Consider the following 20,294-nt stretch of genomic DNA (forward strand, 5'->3'; position numbering starts at 1 on the left):
CAAATTCTTTGGCAAACAATATTGTAGTGTCTTTGCCTTTCCATTGTTGATGTCTTAACTTGTAATGTCTTTGTTTCAGATATAGGTGCTGCATGGACAACTTAAAAGATTGCCGGATCGCTTCATTGTATTGCTAGGTTTAATTACCATTCAATTTCTCTGGGGTTCCGTAATATTTTTTCAAAGCCTTGCAGATCGATGTAATATTTAGTTAGTTTTTATAGTTCTTTCGCGCATTTTTTCTTTGGTGCTTGTGGTAAGTGAGGCTATCCGACGTAAATCAATGTGCTGCGTAAATATTCTCAGATCTAAATCACGAATTCCCATCACTTAAACGACCCAATTAAGCGAAATCACACATGTGCCGGCCCGCAAAATCCTAAAGCGCCTATTATGTCAGGCATATAAGCACTAACTAAACGGGCCGGCCCACGTACATATTGGGCCAGCCCACTTGCTTTACGGTGGACCCCACCCACTATCGGGCCGGCCCATTGACGAAAGGTGGACCCACAAGCTTATTGGGCCGGCCCACTAACTCGTCGGGCCGACCCACTTGATTTACGGTGGACCCCACATACTAATTGGGCCGGCCCACTAACTTGTTGGGCCAGCCCAATAGCTTCTGTGGTGGACCCCACATACTAAATGGGCCGGCCCTTTAACGAGTTAAGTGGGACCCACTGCGTTTTTGGCCCGACCCACTATCTTGTTGGGCCGGCCCACATGCTATATGGTGGACCCCACATACTAAATGGGCCGGCCCTTTAACAGAAAGTGGGACCCACTCGTGTTTTTGGCCCGGCCCACTATCTTGTTGGGCCGGCCCACTTGCTATACGGTGGACCCCACATTCTAAATGGGCCGGCCCTTTAAGCAGGAAAGTGGGACCCACCTACGTTTTTGGCCCGGCCCACTTTCTTGTTGGGCCGGCCCACTTGCTATATGGTGGACCCCACATACTAAATGGGCCGGCCCTTTAACAGGAAAGTGGGACCCACCTGTGTTTTTGGCCCGACCCACTATCTTCTTGGGCCGGCCCACTTGCTATATGGTGGACCCCACATACTAAATGGGCCGGCCCATTAACAGGAAAGTGGGACCCACCTGTGCTTTTGGCCCGGCCCACTGGCTTGTTGGGCCGGCCCATTTGATCTATTGTGGACCCCACGTACTAAATGGGCCGGCCCGATAGCAGGAAAGTGGGACCCACATGCTAATTGGGCCGGCCCACTTGCTTCAAGGTGGACCCCACTTTTTAAATGGGTCGGCCCATTAAAGTTTTGACCAGTCAACCTGAGAGGTTAGGCCTGGCCCACGTAACTAATGGACCAGCCCAGCTATAAAGTTGACCGGTCAAACTAAGTCACCTGGCCCGGCCCGCAAACTTAATGGGCCGGCCGCTTAAGATGTGGCAGGCCTCGTGTGGGCCTACCATCTACCACGGGGTTTAGCCGGTTAACGCCGTTAACCGCCGACTAACGGCGTACGCCACGTGTCGGCTTGCATGACGTCGGCAGTCAACGGGCTCCCGGAAACACTTCGCAACGGTCCGATTTTCCGTGGCGGAAGGGCGCCCAAACGCGACGGACCGAAAAAAACGTGGTAGGACTTTGCCTGACGCAGTTTCGACAACAGAACCCATATCGTCGGGTTAGGCCCATAGGCGATGAAAAATACCCCTTAGTGGACGATTTTGGGACGTTGCCTATCAGAACTTTTCTTGTAGTGGCATGGCATCTCAAACCATTCCAAGTAAATTTTCATGTGCTACCTTTAAAACCTTCAAAGTACTTCTCAATTTGTGTTGATGTTTTATAGCTCATGAGGAAGTATGTGGTGTTTTATCTTTCAACCTTGTCATTTACTCCTGACAGACTTTCATCAATGGACTAGTGGCACATCCGCTTATCCAATAATTTTGCAAAAAGAGTTGGCAACGGGGTGCCCAGCCCCAATTAATTAACTTTCATCAATAATTCTGTTCACATGTTTTGCCTTGATTTATCAGTAAGCAACTTAATTTGCAAATAGACACTCCTCCATGGTATGTGAATGTTGGAAGGCACCCGAGGATTCGGTTAGCCATGGCTTGTGTAAGCAAATGTTGGGGGGAGTGTCATCCATAATGAAACTAAAGTACATGTATAAACAAAAGAGAAGAGGGATGATTTACCTTGCTGGTAGAGATAACGTCCTTCATGGGAGCCGCTCTTGAAAGTCTGGTTGACGAGGTAGTTAGATTGCCCACTAGCATTCGTTGACAACAACAAACACCTCTCAAAAAAATATTTACTTCTGTTTTAAAAATGAAAAGCTCTAGCACATGTTAATCCCTGCTTCCCTCTGCGAAGGGCCAATCTTTTACTTTTGCGTTGAGTCACCATCCTTTCTTTGAGCACCTTCTTGAGAGCATAATTGTCATTCTTACTGTAATATGTTTGTCCCAGAATATGGTTAACTGTGGTATAACTTTGATGCTTTTATCTTTGATAATCTTTACTTCTAGTCTTTCCATGAATTTTAGAGGTGCCTGGGCATTTATGTTTTGCTGTACAAACACGGGCAAGCGAGATACCACTTTATCACATCTTTTTATGAACATTGCAATCCTGCCGATAGATATGATTCATGATGCTTATTATTAGTTGGTTGGTATCTTTTTCATGATTGACATAACTATTATATGACTTATTTGCATGTATCTTGCTATGAATTGCCTAAGTACTCGTCCATATCATGAGAATATTTACATCATATGAACAAATGTGTTCCTGAAAGTTCTTTTATCGCACTCAGTTGTTAACTGAATTGCTTGAGGACAAGCAATAAGCTAAGCTTGGGGGAGTTGATACGTCCAAAACGTATCTACTTTCCCGAACACTTTTGCTATTGTTTTGCCTCTAATTTGTGTATTTTGGATACAACTAACACGGACAAACGCTGTTTTCAGCAGAATTGCACTGGTGTCTTATTTTTGTGCAGAAAATCAACTTTCAGGAAAATCCGCGGAAATAATTGCAATGGGCCTATTTTCACAGAAGACTTACGGAGCCAGAAGACGAGACGGAGGGGGGCCACGAGGGGCGCCCACCACATGGCGGCGCGGTGGGCCCCTGGGCCGCATCGCCCTATGGTGGCACCGCCTCGGCCAGCCCCCGACGCTCCCCTCTGGACTACTTAAAGCCCTTGACCTTAAAACACAGGGGGAGTTCGACCAATTTTCCAGAAGACATCCAGAACTCCGCCGCCGTCGCGAAACTCAATCTCGGGATCAGAAACTCCGTTCTGGCACCCTACCGGGACGGGGAATTGGAGGAGATCATCGCCATCATCAGCACCGATGCCTCTCCATCAACCATCCATGCTTCCCCCATCCATGTGTGAGTAATTCCCCCGCTGTAGGATGAAGGGGATGGTAGGGATTGGATGAGATTGTTCATGTAATAGCCATAAGATTGTTAGGGCATGGTGCCTAGTATCCGTTGTTGGTACTTTTATGATATTGTTGCAACTTGTTATGCTTAATGCTTGTCACTAGGGACCGAGTGCCATGATTTCAGATCTGAACATGTTATTGATTCATGATGATATTCATTGTTTTATGATCTTACCTGCAAGTTGTATACACATATTGCTGTCCGGAACCCGAGGCCCCAAAGTTACAGAAATTGGGACAACCGGAGGGGAAGGCTGTGATATGAGGATCACATGTGTTCACGGAGTGTTAATGCTTTGCTCCGGTACTCTATTAAAAGGAGTACCTTAATTACCAGTAGTTTCCCTAGAGGCCCGGCTGCCACCGGCTGGTAGGACAAAAGATGTTGTGGAAGTTTCTCATTGCGAGCACGTACGACTATATACGGGACACATGCCTATGGTTATTTAGTACTTGGATACTGTTTTATTATCATCTGCAAATGCCCTGCCTTGATTATTACACGAGTTCTCTTATCCATGCAGCGCCCGTTCATCCATCCCTATGCCTACAGTATTTTAATCCTGTTGTTTACTATAATCACTACTGCTGTCTTTACTACTCGTCGCTTATATTTCACTACCGCTACTGCTATAAAGCTGTTACTATCGATAAACTCTTGCGAGCAAGTCTGTTTCTAGGTGCAGCTGAATTAACAACTCCGCTGTTAAGGCTTACAAATATTCTTTGGCTCCCCTTGTGTCGAATCAATAAATTGGGTTTTACTTCCCTCGAATACTGTTGCGATCATCTATACTTGTGGGTCATCAACAATCTTTCAATAGAATGACTCATCATTCCAAGGTTTTCAAAGTTATTTCAAGTCACAAATTCCCATCTAGAGTAGTCATTTTTGGTATTTTAGCACTAGCGACTAGTCATGAGGGGTGCTAATTAGCTTATAGCTTTCTAGGCTAAGTTTGATGCTCTTGTACTACTCCATAACTAAACCAAGTGAATCATGAATCAAAAATAAACTTTGATAAACCAAAGTCAAAAATGGTAAGGTAAAAACTTGGGATAGGATCATTATGCATAAAGAAATATGTAATGGTGCCCTGCTCTTGTAGAGCTTTGCACAAGGGTAGCTTGCAAGAATATTAGCTTGCCATGATTGGGGTAGTGATCAAAGTTTTCTTCTTCTTCCTCTTGGTAGAAAACCTCCTCCTCTTGATAGTCTCCGGTACTAGCGTCTATAAACGAAATACGAGGATACAATCACCAAACAATACTTAAGTAGACTAGTTAGGCTTAATGGCTCACTCAAGATGATCTAGCATCATCATCTACATTACTCAACATTAGACTAGGGTTTCTTTCTTAGGGTTTAGAAAACAACTCTTCTTATTGAAATAGAGATTAGGGTTTCTATTTAGTTTGGAGAAATAAATTCCTCTCATTGAATCTTCTTAAGATTTAATCTCCTCAATTCATAATGTGAGATCATGTTGACCAAGGTCAATACTTCACATTTATCATTTGAGAAAAATGATATCATCCCATGTAATTTAAATACTATTTTGATTTAAGATCCCCAAGTGAGCAAGTATGAGACCATGCATCAAGGGTCATCACATTACTTAACCTTACTTGGGAAAATGATTTAAATGAGGTGCTACACCTCATAGAGTTAAAATCTTAAATTTGAGAATAATTTAAATGGGCTAGTATTGACTACATAGCCAATTTTTGATTCTAGCCCATGATCATATACAGTACCCCTATCATATTTTTGCATAATCAATTATAGATTTGGAAATGTGAATCATAGCAACTGGATTCACTTCAAAAATCATTATGGTTGATTTTATAAATTTATTTGAATTCTGAAAACTCTCTGTCTTGTCATTTTTTCTCCTTTAATTCTACAAACGATCTAGGGTTAAAACCTGTGGGGTTGGATAGATCTTTTCATAAGCTTTCCAACAATGTAAATTTCATCAAATTTGGTAGAGCAGATTTGAAGTTATTTGATTTTGAATAAGGCATCTGCAAGTAATTTCATTTAAAATCCTAAATTTGAATTCAAAGGATTGGGCTTGCGCGGGAAAGGAACATGGGCCAGTGAGAGGGGAAAAGGGTTGGGCCGGCCCAGCTAGCGTGTCTCGCACGCAGCGGGCCGCCTGACAGGTGGGGCCCAGGCGTCAGTGAGGTTTAAATGTTGAAGTGGTAAGCTCTGATTTGGATCGTAGGATTAAAAGATGATCTAACGACGCACAGTCGTCGCCTACATCGACGAGAGGCAGGACTGGCACGGCGATGGTTTGGGTCCGGCGGCTCACCTGAGCTCCGGCGAGGGGTTGGCAAGGTGCAGGAGGAGGTTGTCGAGGATGGGGAAGCTGCTGGTACAGACGGCGGCTCCAGAGGTGGCGGCAATCGTCGGCTTCTTCTGCAGCACCGCCGCGGGCTCCGGCGATGAATTGGGTGGCTACCGGCGACGATGTGGAGGAGCAAGGGGTGGAGGAGGTAGAGAAGAAGATGGGGAGCGAGATGGTGTGGAGAAATCGTCCAGGGAGGGCTGGTATTTATAGGGTGGAGGGGTGATGCGGGGGTGTGCGTCGGGTCGACCATGGCGCGGCGTCTCTGAGGTGCGAAGAGGCAAGGCGAGGTGCGCGTGAGGTTGGCGACATCATGGCGGTACTGGTGAGCGTGACGGCACGGCGAAAGGTGGTCTCAGGCATGCGGGCGAGGTCGCCGTCCTTGCGGTACCGTGGCGGAGGACTTTGATCATGGCGATGGCGGCAGGTCGAGCGCGTCCAATTGGGAGTGTCTGCGATGTCCTGGTGCGATGTGGAGTGCGCGTGCGCAAAGAGAGAGGGAGGGAAGGACAGATGCGACGGGGGCGAGGGGTGTCCTGGCGCGTCCAGGGCATGGTCCATGCGCGCGCTAGCGTGCACTTGGTGCGGTGATCATGTCGAGGCTAGGGTTTTGGAGGCATCTTCTTGGCAAGGGACCTTGTCTAGCATGGTCAGCATGGTGTGGTGATTCTATGTGACATGGTCAGAGGGAGAGGAGGGTCCAGGGACAGGTGGTGACTTTGTGGTGATCAAGTGGATGGCATGGAGTGGCATGGGGATGCTTTGGGCCTCTTCTTAGGTCAACTCCTGCATGGTTGGGCTCAGTGATGTGAGAGGAGTTGGTTTGGCAAGGTGATGGTGACCAGAGAGGGCAGGGGAGTAGGGTTGGCATGGTGATGTCTAAATCAATGGCATGGCTTGGCATGATCCTTGGTGCAATAATTTTCTTGGTCTTGGAGTGCTACAAGATTGAGTGTGGTGAGGTGAGTGTGTTTGACATAGTGATCATGGTTGGGGAAGGCTAGAGGGTGCACCATTGATTAAAGTGAAAAATATATGTGACACATGCATAGTCCTTGGCATGATTTTGTGTGATGATGAGCATACAAGGTTTGGTAATTTCATTGATGTGCCTTTAGGGTACAAGTGTACTCTCCAAGATGGCAAGAGAGAGAGAGAGAGAGGAAAAGTGAAAAGTGAGGGATAAAGTGACTTGTACCTCCATTTCACTTTATGTGTACTTCCCATGTCTCATGCAATTGTCCCACTTGTGTTTAATTTTGGTCAAATTTCTGCATGGATGGCTTCTATATGATGTAGGGTAACAATGTGTAGCATTGGTTTGAAATTTGGAGAGGTTTGGTGAAATTTCTAAAAAGTGGGGGAATCTAGAATCTATTTCAACATAGCATCTTGGGTTGACTATTGTGAGCAATGGTCAATGATATGGTCAAAGTGGTCAACACCAAAGTTATTCATCTTGATGAGGTCTTGGATGAGGGGCAAAGAGTTGTTAGGGTTTGGTTTGAAAATCTCTTAATAAAAGGGCTCAAAGTGGGTTACATATTAAAAATGGCACATGTGACCATCATCACATGTGAGTTGGGAATTTTATTTATTTTCATTTTGATTTGGTTTTTTCTTGATCCAATTGAAGTTGTTGAGTGTTGAAATGGTATAGGGTAGTGATCCAACCATTCATACCAAGTCTTAGGGTCAAATTCTCAAATTCCTATTTTGGCCATTTCCTCTCATATGCCTCTATGGACATTTTTATTTTCTTTTTATTTTCTTTTGTTTCACCTTGGATTTGCTTTGTTAGGTACTAGGTAGAGTTTATTAATGTTTTCCAATCCTCTAAACAAGGTAGAAGGGCCTAGGTTAAAGTTTTACAAAAATAGCCATAGCCTCATATGTGAAGCTATTTGCATTTTCTCTTTTTTCTTATATGTCTCACTTTGATCTAAATGATCATGGCTTAGGGTTTAGTGGGGTTTAACCATGGTTCACAACCCTTTGGAAAAGTGGCTAGGTCAAAGGTCAAGATTTGCAAATTAGGGTTTTAGGCTTACATATGTTTTCTCTTTTCATTTTTTTTTATTTCATTTGGACTTCAAAGAGAAAGGTTTAGGGTTTTAGGTCATGTTTCAAACAATAATTAAACAATCATGGCAAGGATCATCATACATATGCATTAGCACTATGCATCTTGATTTATTAAAATAAAGTTTTTGTTGGTTCCAAATTTTGGAAAAAAAGGAAATTCATTTTCTTCTTTGTTTTAAAATTTTGGATGTTACACTTTAAGGTATACCATGTCTCCAACCTTTGGTTCCCATGTCCTTCTCTTTTGGTCTGCATAACTCTTCTGTGGACTTTGGGCTATCTTGAGTCTGTCCCTTATCACATCAATTATCTGTTGCTTTTCCTTCACATAATCTGGATCAAACTCCTTGCTTGAACCTGCCTCGTACCAACAGATTGGTGACCTACACTTCCTTCCGTACAGAGTGATGAGGACATCCCTACCACACCATTACCTCCGTCACTGATAAATGAAGATGAACCTGCTGTGAAGCTCAAGTCCAATGAAGTTCGGATTGGACCAATTACAAGGGCTTGTGCGAAGCTACTTAAACAACAGGTGAACTTGTTTCTAAACGGTACTTTGATTGATGAGAACTTTATACTGCCTAAGTCCTATTACTTATGTATCATCAGGTATCAAGGGGAGACGAGCATCGCACGAGGAGGAGAGGAGCAGCTGGACATGAAGACGGACGTCAAGATGGACGTGAAGCTGGACATGGAGCTGGACATGAAGATATCTCATGGACGCGCGAGGGAGGAGCGGGAGTCATGCGCGAGAGGAGAAGAAGACGTCCAGGCCGGTCCAGCACCCGGTTAGACCGGCCTCCAGACTGGCCAGCCCGGTCCCTAGCCCGGTTAACCGGGCGCCAACCGGATGCGATGCATCGTACCGGATCAAAACCGGAAAACCTCGCAACTTTCCGGTTGCCGCCCGGTTGACAGGATGCCAGACCGGCCGACCCGGTCCCTGGTACGGTTGACCGGATTCCAGACCGGATTCGTCCGAGTCTGTCTCGACCAGATCTATTCTGGGTCGGTTATTTTTGTATCTTTTTTACCAGAACTCGTCCCGAACGCCTATATAAGTGCCCAGGACGCCCCCTAGCTGCTTTAGACCATGTTTAAGATAAACCCTAGTTCTTAGTTGTTTGCTCTAGCAAAACTATTGAAACCCTACACCATATTGCTTGATATTGTGTAGATCCTTGAAAAAGTCTTGTGTGATCTGATGTTCCACTGGGAATTAGACAGTTGCAACTTACCGCTTCGTGGTCGGCGGCTACGTGCGCAAGTGTGTGGAGTTGCGAATATCTTGCAGGGTTGAGAGCTGTTGCATTGGCGATAGGGACCAATCGAGAGATCTCGTTGCGTCATACAAGTTATCATCCACTACATCATCGTGTTTCTCCGCTGCCATCATCCCGTGATCATCATCACCACCGTTGCTTACTGAGAAGATCGGGCCACCCCTTATCATCTTGGTATCAGATTTCTAGTTTTCCTCGGTAAACCATCCACAATCCACCCCATAGTTGAGTTGTGAGTGTTTTCCTATCCAGAAAAAGCCATAAAAAGTTAGGGTTAGGGTTTGCCATAGCCTTAGATTGCACTAATTTCAAGTTTTAGTTGCTTTTCATAGTTGTTTTTGCGTTTCTTTTCTTTCCATATAGTATTTTAGGGTTTGAGTTTACTCTATCATCTTGTGTTACTTTGTCGTCTAGTGTCAGTTTTTGTTACTCCAAGTCCACATAGCGTACAGTGTGCTTGTTCCCAACCATAGACACAGCCTTTCGATATAAAGTGCCTAGGAACTTCCCCCATAAGAGACTAGTTTTACCGCTCGACAGGCTGCTTGTTAGGTTATCGGTGCTTTGCATATTTCTGTTGGCCGTGTTATCAAGGAGTTGTGTCAGAAAATCAAAAAAAATTTGAAAAGAAGCAAAAAGAGCTACATCGCTGCGTGTGTTATACAAATAGAAACTCCAAAAAGAAAAGTGAAGTGCTAGTGATTCAAGTGAAGGCCTATGTTTACTTTACTGCAGCCGTAGTTGAGCAATCTTGTGCCTGTCTCGTTGAGCTGTGCTAGCGTCTCTCGTGTGCATTGCAACCTTTCCCACATATAGTTGCATTGCCCCATTATATCGCCTTGTGTGAGTATCTTTGGTTGTCTACGGTCAGCGCTAGAGCTTGTTATTGGTGCAAATAGGTAGCCTACCTACAGCCCCACATATACCCTGCTTTGTCGTGTGACTTGTTCTTATACCCTTGATATTCGCTTCGCTACATCCGTGCACTAGTTGTTACTACAAGTGGTAAGCAACACTAATTTCCTTTGGAACGGTAAGATCTCCTTTTCTTATCAGTTTTGATTGAATTGTGAGAGTGCCACCATATATTTTTGATTTAGTGCACTAATCTACTAACGATGTCTGCTAGTGATCATAGAATTGTTAACCAGGAAAACAAGAGTAAGAAAACTGTTGTTGTAAGAAAACTCTGCTAGTGGTAAGTGTTCCTCCCATGATCCTCCGAAGTCTAGGGCACAAGCCCTAAGCATATCTTCCAGTATCTGGTTCGTCCTCTCCGTTTGTCCTCCCGTCTGAGGATGATAGGAGGTGCTATAGTCTAACTTGGATCCTAATGCTTCGTGAAGTTGTTTCCAGAATGCTGATGTAAACACAGATCCTCGATCCGATGCAATCTTCTTGGGAACTCCATGTTTACTCACAATCTCTTTGATATAAAGATCTATAAGTTTATCACCTTTATCTTGTTTATTTACTACTAAGAAGTGTGCACTTTTCGTCAACCGGTCCACGATTACCCATATCATGTCCTTCTTTTTATTGGTCATGGGTAGTCCGGTCATGAAATCCATTCCTATCTCTTCCCACTTCCATTCTGGGATTGGTAAAGGTTGCAATGGTCCTGCTGGACTTTGATGTTCTGCCTTCACCCTTTGACAAGTATGGCATTCCGCCACATATTGTGCAATTTCCCTCTTCATGTTATTCCACCAGAACAACTCTTTTAGATCCATGTACATCTTTGTACTTCCTGGATGGATTGAATATGGTGTTTGATGTGCTTCCCTGAGTATAACTTCCTTGATCTCGGCATTATCTGGAACGCAAATGCTTTTCTGGAACCATAATGATCCAGACTCTCCTCGGTGGAATTCTGATGGTATTCCTTCATCGATCCTTCTCATTTCCTCCATGATGAATGGATCCTCAAGTTGACCCATGATAATCTCATTCCTTAAGTTCACACTTAATACATCTGCAACTTGTAGTGCTGATAATCCCTCATGTGCTTCCTTCTCCCAAAGTTGTATCTGTGCTTGGCTTATTTCTTTCTTTAACTCCGGTGCTATTTCTTGTTCCACTCCTCCGGTGCTCTTTCTACTTAAAGCATCCGCTACAACGTTAGCCTTTCCTGGAGTGTAGTTGATGGTCAGGTCATAATCTTTGTGTTATCACCAGAATTTGACCAAGTCAGAGGTGGGCCGCGATCAAGATGGGCTTAAAGATTATATACGGAAGAAATACGTGGATCGGCCTTATATGCAAAGTTGGGCTAGATTGCCCATATATCTGTATTATAGTAGATCGTATCTTAGATAGAGTTTTACCCGTGCACGGTTAGGTGCACGCCTAAATTAGAAAGTCCCCTGGACTATAAATATGTATCTAGGGTTTATGAAATAAACAACAACCAACGTTCAACCAACAAATCAATCTCGGCGCATCGCCAACTCCTTCGTCTCGAGGGTTTCTACCGGTAAGCATCATGCTGCCTAGATCGCATCTTGCGATCTAGGCAGCACAAGCTTTATGTTGTTCATGCGTTGCTCGTACTGAAGCCTTTTTGATGGCGAGCAACGTAGTTATCATAGATGTGTTAGGGTTAGCATTGTTCTTCGTATCATATGATGTCGTAGTGCAACCCTTGCATATCTAGCCGCCCTTACACCTATCTTAGGTGTAGGGGCGGCACCCCGCTTGATCATTATTTAGTAGATCCGATCCGTTACGGTTGCTCCTTGTTCTTCAAGGATTAGTTTAATATCTGCAATAGTTAGGCCTTACAAAGGGTTGGAGGATCCAGCGGCACGTAGGGTGTCGTTTGCTAGTCCTAGACAGGATGTTCCGGGGATCAACCTCGTGTTGGTTTTTAGGCCCTATCTAGGATCGGCTTACGATCACCGTGCGTGGCCGCGAGGCCCAATCGTGAGTAGGATGATCCGATTATGCGGTGAAAACCCTAAATCGTCGTAGATCGCATTAGCTTTATCTTGATCAAGCAGGACCACCATATATTCGTGCACCTCGTACGAATCATGGGTGGATCGGCTCCTTGAGCCGATTCACGAGATAACCCGAGAGCCGATCGAGGCTCGTATTTAATGTTTACGTGTATGCCATGCAGGAAACTAAGCGAGGCATCTCCATCACCTTCCTGACCAGGTATAGGTCAGGTGGCACGCCCTTGCATCAGCATCGGACGTGTGTACCAGAGGCTTTGCGGGCCGTCGCTCGGAGGGACCAGGGCCAGCCGCAGCCCTAAGTTGTTCCCGGCTCTACTGTGTTGCCCGTCGCTGCCCGCCGGTGGGTTTTGACCACAACACATTCTGGCACGCCCGGTGGGACAAGCTTCGACATCAACCACATCGCCATCTACATCTGAGATGGCGGACGGCACTCCTGTCACGTACGAGGGTCGACCGCGAAAGGGGAGTATGACGCCCCAAACGAAGGAAAGCCGGTGATGAGACATCGGCTGGCACGATGAGGTGTAAACCTCTTTTGAGCAGTGCAATCAAAATAGGGGGCAATTCAGCAACCGCCCCGTATTATCCTTGCCATACGTTTCGCCTGCATTCAGCATCGATCTAGCGGGTGACGGAAGACGGGAGTATGGGTTTACATCGGTTTGCAAGGTCAGGGAAATCAGCATTGGTCCATGACTGCGGAGCCGATGTTCAGGTATAATCCTACCGACAACCGCAGAGCCGATATCCGCAGTTACCTGACAGATTCGGCTCGGGGGGCACATGAGCAGGCAGACAGACACATAGGCAATGAAATATTAGGAGCCGGTGGAAAATCGGCCAGTAAAAAAACAAAAATGTAGCAAGTACAGCCGAAGCAGATTCACTCAAGTTCAGCGAAACATTTGTCCCTACTGGAGAAACGCGTTAAGGGCATGAAGGGCGTCAACACGGATGCGATCTACCTCAGCGATCTCAGCTTCATTGTCCTCGTCTTTACCCGTCACCAGCTGGCTGCTCAGGGTACGAATTTCAGCCAGATCGGTCTTCAGATCGGCTGTGAGGCCTTTTGCTTCGTCTTTGAGAACGGGCAATAAGGGCTTCCTTGTCTTGGATGAGCTGCTTGGTCACCCTTACCCTCTCTTCAAGGCTCCCCAGCTCCTTGCGCAGGGTCTCGAGTTCGGCGCGATTGGCCGAAGTGTCCGTCTTGGCGTCCAGAGTAGCCTTCTTCTCGTTGAGTCGTCGACACTTTTCGGCAATATCGGCTTTCAGTGGAAGCTGGGTGTGGCGAAGAGTAATCCTTTGTCGAGCCGATTGCACCCTTGACTTGAAGATCGACAGGGTAACAGCGGGCCAGAGCTTCACTTGCAGTATCATAGGGAGATGGGGCTGGATATCCTCGAGGATGCCTTTGACTTCCTCGGAATTTTCAATCAGGGTCTCAGTTGAGGAGGAAAGCAAGTCTTTGAGACGCTGGAGTGGACCATGGACCGTACTAGGACTCGGCTCTCCACTTGCCTTGGAAGAAGTTGGTTCGATGGATTCCGGATCGAACGTCAGCAAGCTCGAGAGATCACAACCCTGATAGGGCAAACAAAGCGAGTTTAGCATGCAATGAAGAAATTGATGGAGCCAAGGAGGAGGGGCATACCTCTCCCAAGGTAGGAGGAACAGCCGATGTAGTGACGATCGGCTTTTCTGTGGACTTGGATAGGTCAGCCACTTGGGTAGCCGCGATCGTCGAGGTGGCTAGGTCCAGGGTGGCGGACGGCATCGGTACCTCCTCGACGTCTCCGCTAGAAGTTTCTTCGGTCTGCAGGAGGAAGTGATTAGCCGATCCAAATGACAATGGGTTAGCATGAAGTGTGACCAGGGAGATAATTACATTTGAGACCTCCTGGCTTGATGGAGAGGCTCGTGGGTTCTTACGAGCCCTTTTGACGCAGCGGCGCTTCGTGCGTGACCCCGATCTGGTCGGGGCTTGGGGAGCAGGAGGTTCGGGGATCGAACTTTTCTTAGAAGCCAGCGCTGGTGAAGCCGTCTGGCTCTGGGTGGTGGACCTCTCGGAATTGCCCGAGCTCGAGTCCCCCTGACTGGATTCTTCGGCCCCGCTGGAGGTTTCTTCGGTGGAAGTCTGTAGAAAAGAATACGAGCGTGTTGTAAAAGATTTGGAAAGTGGATAAATGTGGACAGGGCCTGAACCAACTTACACGCAAGCTTTCTTGGGCAGGAGCTTTACGCTTCAGGGTTTTCCCGGCAGCCACCTTCCTCATCGCCGTCCTCGCCCGAGTCGAGGCTCGGGGGCAACCGGCCCCGAAGATGCTTTAATCTTGGGAGCCGATTTCGGTGAAATCGGCTGACTCTGCATTATGACTTTCTTCAGGGGTGGCGAGCTCTGGCAGAAGAGGACCACTGGTGCCGGAGGAAGGAATACGAAAGGGGAACCGTCGGCTTGTGTGGGAGCCGGGCCATCTTGTTGCTGCCAGGAGATGGAGTCAGGTCACAAACAATCACCATAATGCTGTTACAAGAAATGTTTAAGTGATGGTACCTGGTCACGGGGATGTCATACTCGGCGTCAAGTTCTCTCAGCAGCGGTCCTAGAGCCCTCCTGAAGACGTGGGTCTTCCACATGGACCACCAAGTTTCAAAACCGTCGGTAGTGAAGGAGAAACGGAGGTCGTGGGAAATTGGAATGGCCAAAGCATCAAAGAAGGTATAACACCTTTGGGCAGTAAGGATGTCAGGCAGTTCAGCTCTACTTGCTGTCAGGTGATGTAAGAAGAAGTGTGGAGGCACCTGTCCGAGACCAAGCTGTCGGGCTGCCACTACCGGTTGATAACACTCATAACCGGGCTTGATGATCCGGTTCGAGGTACTCATGCCAATAGGGAGGAAGCAAGGACGAATCATGATGGAGTACAAATGCTGGGTGCTGGCGTCATCGGCAAAGTCGTCCAATCGAAAAGAGACTGGGTTTTCAAAGTTTGCCGATTCAGTATAAGGGTAGAACAGGGGGTTGTCCAAACCTTGGAAGAAAATCTTAAACCACCCTGCTGCTTCCTTGGGGATCAGCCTGCTGCCTGGGAGACCATACAGAGCTTGGCCATAGCTGGTGCATCGAATTTCCTTTCCATTAACATCTGGAATGTGCAGGTGGTCAGCGGTGGGAAGTCTGGGATTTGGTTCTGGAAGTATAGTTGGGCCCACAACTGAATAAACCACCAGGGGCCGCCAGTTTTAACTGTCTTTTGAGAGAACAGTTTGACAGACATCAGTTGAAGGGATCGATAGACCTCTCCAAGAAACAGTTTGCCTAGGCCGAGTTGGGTGCCTTTAGCAAGTTCATAGGCCAGGGAGAGGTAATTCTTGGTAGGGGCAAGCGATGGGCCACAGAATATGAAGTGCTCCAGCCAGAAGTTTAGGAAGGCTGTGTGTTCCCTCTCTGTCACAGGGCCTTTGTTTTTCATATAACGATTGAGATAGGCGCCCCAGCTGGTACACTCTTTTTTAGAGGAAAGAGTGAAAGGGACTTTTGGCAGTTTGAATGCAGAAGGGCTGGGGATGCGATGTCTAGGCCTCGTGATCATGGCCACATCCAGCAGAGTCGGTGTCATAGGGCCATGGCCAAACATGAAGCAGTTCAGTGCATCAGACCAGAAGTAGCCGATGGTTTTCAGAATGTTTTCATTCTTCTCAAGAGGAGACAATGATAATGACAAGGCATCGGCTATCCCTATGGTTTCCCAAGTGGCATAATGGGTCTTGGATACTCTATTGTACCATGTCACCCAACCCTCAGGAGGATTAGGCCAGGCTCGCAGGCAGTCGGCCCAGGAAGTCAGATCTAAGTTCTGATTCACGAAGGGGATTCTGTTAGCTTCGCACGAAATTAACAGGGCGGGACTCTCGGAAGAACGAGGACCGAGGCACATCGAATTTGCGAGAGAAGGATGTGGCAGAAGAATGTCTGAAACCTAAATTAATAACGGAACGAAACATTAATCTAGGTGTTGCCATTAATCCCATGTTGAGTCGAATGGCGAGAGGATTACCTTCAGACCAGAAGCCGTGGCGTTGGTGTTGGATGATTCCGCCATGGGATGCGTTGAAGGAGTTGGGGGCGGCGCGGTTGAGATCTGTGATGCAGTCGGTCTTGAGTTGGAACTACTCAGGCGGCGATTTGGGGATCTGAGTTTGCTTTCTCAGATGGAGGTTGCAAGTTACCGTTTGGAGGGGCGGCTAGGTCGACCTTGCTCGTGTTTTTATGATAGAGACCGGTGCGATGCCATCGGCTCTTTTTGGAGATTATTTGACTTTGACTATCGGCGAAAAAGTTGACTGGAAATACTTCTTCATTAACAAAGGAGGGTTTTTTACAATGAAGAGCCGATTGCTCAAAAAAAGAGGAACAAAAGAAGAGCCGATTGCTCGCGTACTACTGATCCTATGTCACTAATCCTCGCTACCCTCGTCGTCGGCGTCGTAGCTGCCGCCGGCGCTACTTCTGGAGAACTCCTCGTCACTGCTGCCCCAACCTTCGACCGGAGCTTCTTCCTCTTCGTCGTCATCATCATCTTCACTGACCGCCCAAGCACGGAGGCGCTTCGCCGGCGGGTACCCAGCGGAGGAAGAGGAACCGTCTTCTTCCTCTTCTTCCTCTACCTCCTCGTCCTTCTCTTCCTCCCCATTATCGGAGGAAGTGGAGTTCCTCCATGAGTGGAGGTCATCCTCGCTTTCGCTCTTCAGTTCCCCTTCAATGAGGAACTGGAGGTTGCCTTCCCCATCAGTCAGGAGCATGTCGCCATCTGAAAGGAAGTCAAAGTCCCACGCGGGATCCGACATCGGCTCGCTCGAGGAAGAAGATTGGAAAGAAAGGCCAGAGGAGACGGAGGAAGAAGAAGACATTGCTACAGGGGAAGAGGGTTTTTTGGTGCCGATAGCTAGACCCGAGGAGGAGGATGAGAAAGCGAGTCAGTCGGCACAGTTAAATAAGGAGGAGCCTGATGGAGATTTAATGCCTTTGCAGTTTCCAAGGAAGTAGTGCTGAAGCTATCAAATTTTTCAGAAAAGTTGAGAGGACAAGGCGTTAGGTTGAGGAATACTGCGACGGTTCTGCTCTGCTACAACATGACCCGACGAAGAAAAAAACAGAGTGATTTTGGAATTATCAATTCCAAAACCAGGGGGGCATGTGTTATCACCAGAATTTGACCAAGTCAAAGGTGGGCCGCGATCAAGATGGGCTTAAAGATTATATACGGAAGAAATACGTGGTTTGGCCTTATATGCAAAGTTGGGCTAGATTGCCCATATATCTGTAATATAGTAGATCGTATCTTAGATAGAGTTTTACCCGTGCACGGTTAGGTGCACGCCTAAATTAGAAAGTCCCCTGGACTATAAATATGTATCTAGGGTTTATGAAATAAACAACAACCAACGTTCAACCAACAAATCAATCTCGGCGCATCGCCAACTCCTTCGTCACGAGGGTTTCTACCGGTAAGCATCATGTCGCCTAGATCGCATCTTGCGATCTAGGCAAGACAAGCTTTATGTTGTTCATGCGTTGCTCGTATCGAAGCCTTTTTGATGGCGAGCAACGTAGTTATCATAGATGTGTTAGGGTTAGCATTGTTCTTCGTATCATATGCTTGTCGTAGTGCAACCCTTGCATATCTAGCCGCCCTTACACCTATCTTAGGTGTAGGGGCGACACCCGCTTGATCATTATTTAGTAGATCCGATCCGTTACGGTTGCTCCTTGTTCTTCAAGGATTAGTTTAATATCTCGCAATAGTTAGGCCTTACAAAGGGTTGGAGGATCCAGCGGCACGTAGGGTGTCGTTTGCTAGTCCTATACGGGATGTTCCGGGGATCAACCTCGTGTTGGTTTTTAGGCCCTATCTAGGATCGGCTTACGATCACCGTGCGTGGCCGCGAGGCCCAATCGTGAGTAGGATGATCCGATTATGCGGTGAAAACCCTAAATCGTCGTAGATCGCATTAGCTTTATCTTGATCAAGCAGGACCACCATATATTCGTGCACCTCGTACGAATCATGGGTGGATCGGCTCCTTGAGCCGATTCACAGGATAACCTGAGAGCCGATCGAGGCTCGTATTTAATGTTTACGTGTATGCCATGCGGGAAACTAAGCGAGGCATCTCCATCACCTTCCTGGCCAGGTATAGGTCAGGTGGCACGCCCTTGCATCAGCATCGGACGTGTGTACCAGAGGCTTTGCGGGCCGTCGCTCGGAGGGACAGGGCCAGCCGCAGCCCTAAGTTGTTCCCGGCTATACTGTGTTGCCCGTCGCTGCCCGCCGGTGGGTTTTGACCGCAACACTTTGATTAACTCGAGCCATCTTTTCTGTCTCATGTTTAGTTCCTTTTGAGTGAAGAAGTATTTGAGACTCTTGTGGTCTGTATACAGCTCACACTTGGCTCCATAAAGAAAATGTCTCCATGTTTTCAGTGCAAATACAACCGCTGCTAGCTCTAGATCATGTGTTGGATAGTTAACTTCATGAGGTCTGAGTTGCCTTGATCCATAAGATATTACTTTCTGATCCTGCATGAGTACGCAACCTAATCCATGCTTGGATGCGTCACAATACACGGTGTAATCCTTGCCAACTTCCGGAACTGCTAACACTGGTGTTGTGGTGAGTTTCTCCTTTAGAGTCTGAAAACTCTGCTCACACTCATCAGACCACACGAATGGTGTGTTCTTTCTCAACAACTTGGTCATTGGTCCTGCTATCTTGGAGAATCCTTCAATGAACCTTCTGTAGTATCCTGCCATTCCTAGGAATCCTCGAATTTCCTTGACATTCTTTGGTGCTTCCCATTCTAGAATTGCTGCCACTTTACTTGGGTTTACTGCTATCCCATTCTTGTTGATGACATGTCCAAGGAATTCTACTTGATCTAGCCAAAATTCACACTTGCTGAATTTGGCATAGAGTTGATGTTCTCTTAGGGTTTGCAACACTATCCTAAGATGTTCTGCATGTTCAGCTTTGTCCTAGGAATATATCAAGATATCATCGATGAACACGATGACAAACTTGTCAAGACATGGCATGAAGATTTTATTCATGAGATTCATGAATATTGCCGGGGCATTGGTTAATCCAAAAGGTATGACTAAGTATTCATGATGTCCATACCTTGAAACAAAGGCAGTTTTATGAACATCTTCCTTTTTGATCTTTATCTGATGGTATCCTGATCTCAGATCAATCTTGGAAAAGACTCCAGCTCCTCTAACTTGATCAAACAGATCTTGTATTCTGGGAAGTGGATACTTGTTCTTGATAGTAACATTGTTCAAGTTCATGTAGTCCCCGCACATCCTTCGGCTTCCATCTCTTTTGTCCACGAATATTACTGGTGATCCACATGGTGAAATACTCTCCTGAATGAATCCTTTCTGTTCTAGGTCATCCAATTGTTCCTTGAGTTCCTTCAACTCCTTAGGTCTCATCTTGTATGGTGCCTTAGCAATCGGGGCTGTTTCTGGAATTAGGTCGATAGTAAACTCTATCTCCCTATCTGGTGGCATTCCGGGTAATTCCTTTGGGAAAACATCCTAGATTTCATTAACTACTGGGATGTCCTCAAGCTTCACTTCCTTCATGCTATTCAACTGTAACTCCACTTCAATATGAGTATGTTTGTCTCCTTGGTAAATCATCCTGCCTCCATCTGGACTTTTCAAAGACACTGTTTTGTTTGCACAGTCTATCAAGGCTCCATTTGCCTCTAACCAGTTCATACCAAGAATGACATCTATGTCTTTCATAGGTAGAACGAACAAGTCCGCGTCAAACACACATCTATGGATCATAATGACTTGTCCCTGCTTAATGTGGGTAACTATTATCGTCCCCCCACCCCCGCAGATAGTATGGTGATAGGTGTTTCTAACTTAGTGCAACTAATGCCATGTTTGATGATGAATTGCTGAGAAATGAATGATGCAGTTGCACCAGTATAAAAAAGTGCTTTGCCAGGGTGAGTGAGTATCTGAAGTGTACCTATAACTGCTTGATCCGAGTTTATCACCTCCTCCAGGCTGGTGCAGTTTAACTTTCTGAAGGGCTTCTTATTTTTCCAGTTCCCTCCGGAATTCCCACTTCGATTT

The sequence above is a fragment of the Lolium rigidum genome, chromosome 2 (genome assembly GCF_022539505.1).
Source record: "Lolium rigidum isolate FL_2022 chromosome 2, APGP_CSIRO_Lrig_0.1, whole genome shotgun sequence".
Taxonomy (NCBI): Eukaryota; Viridiplantae; Streptophyta; class Magnoliopsida; order Poales; family Poaceae; genus Lolium; species Lolium rigidum.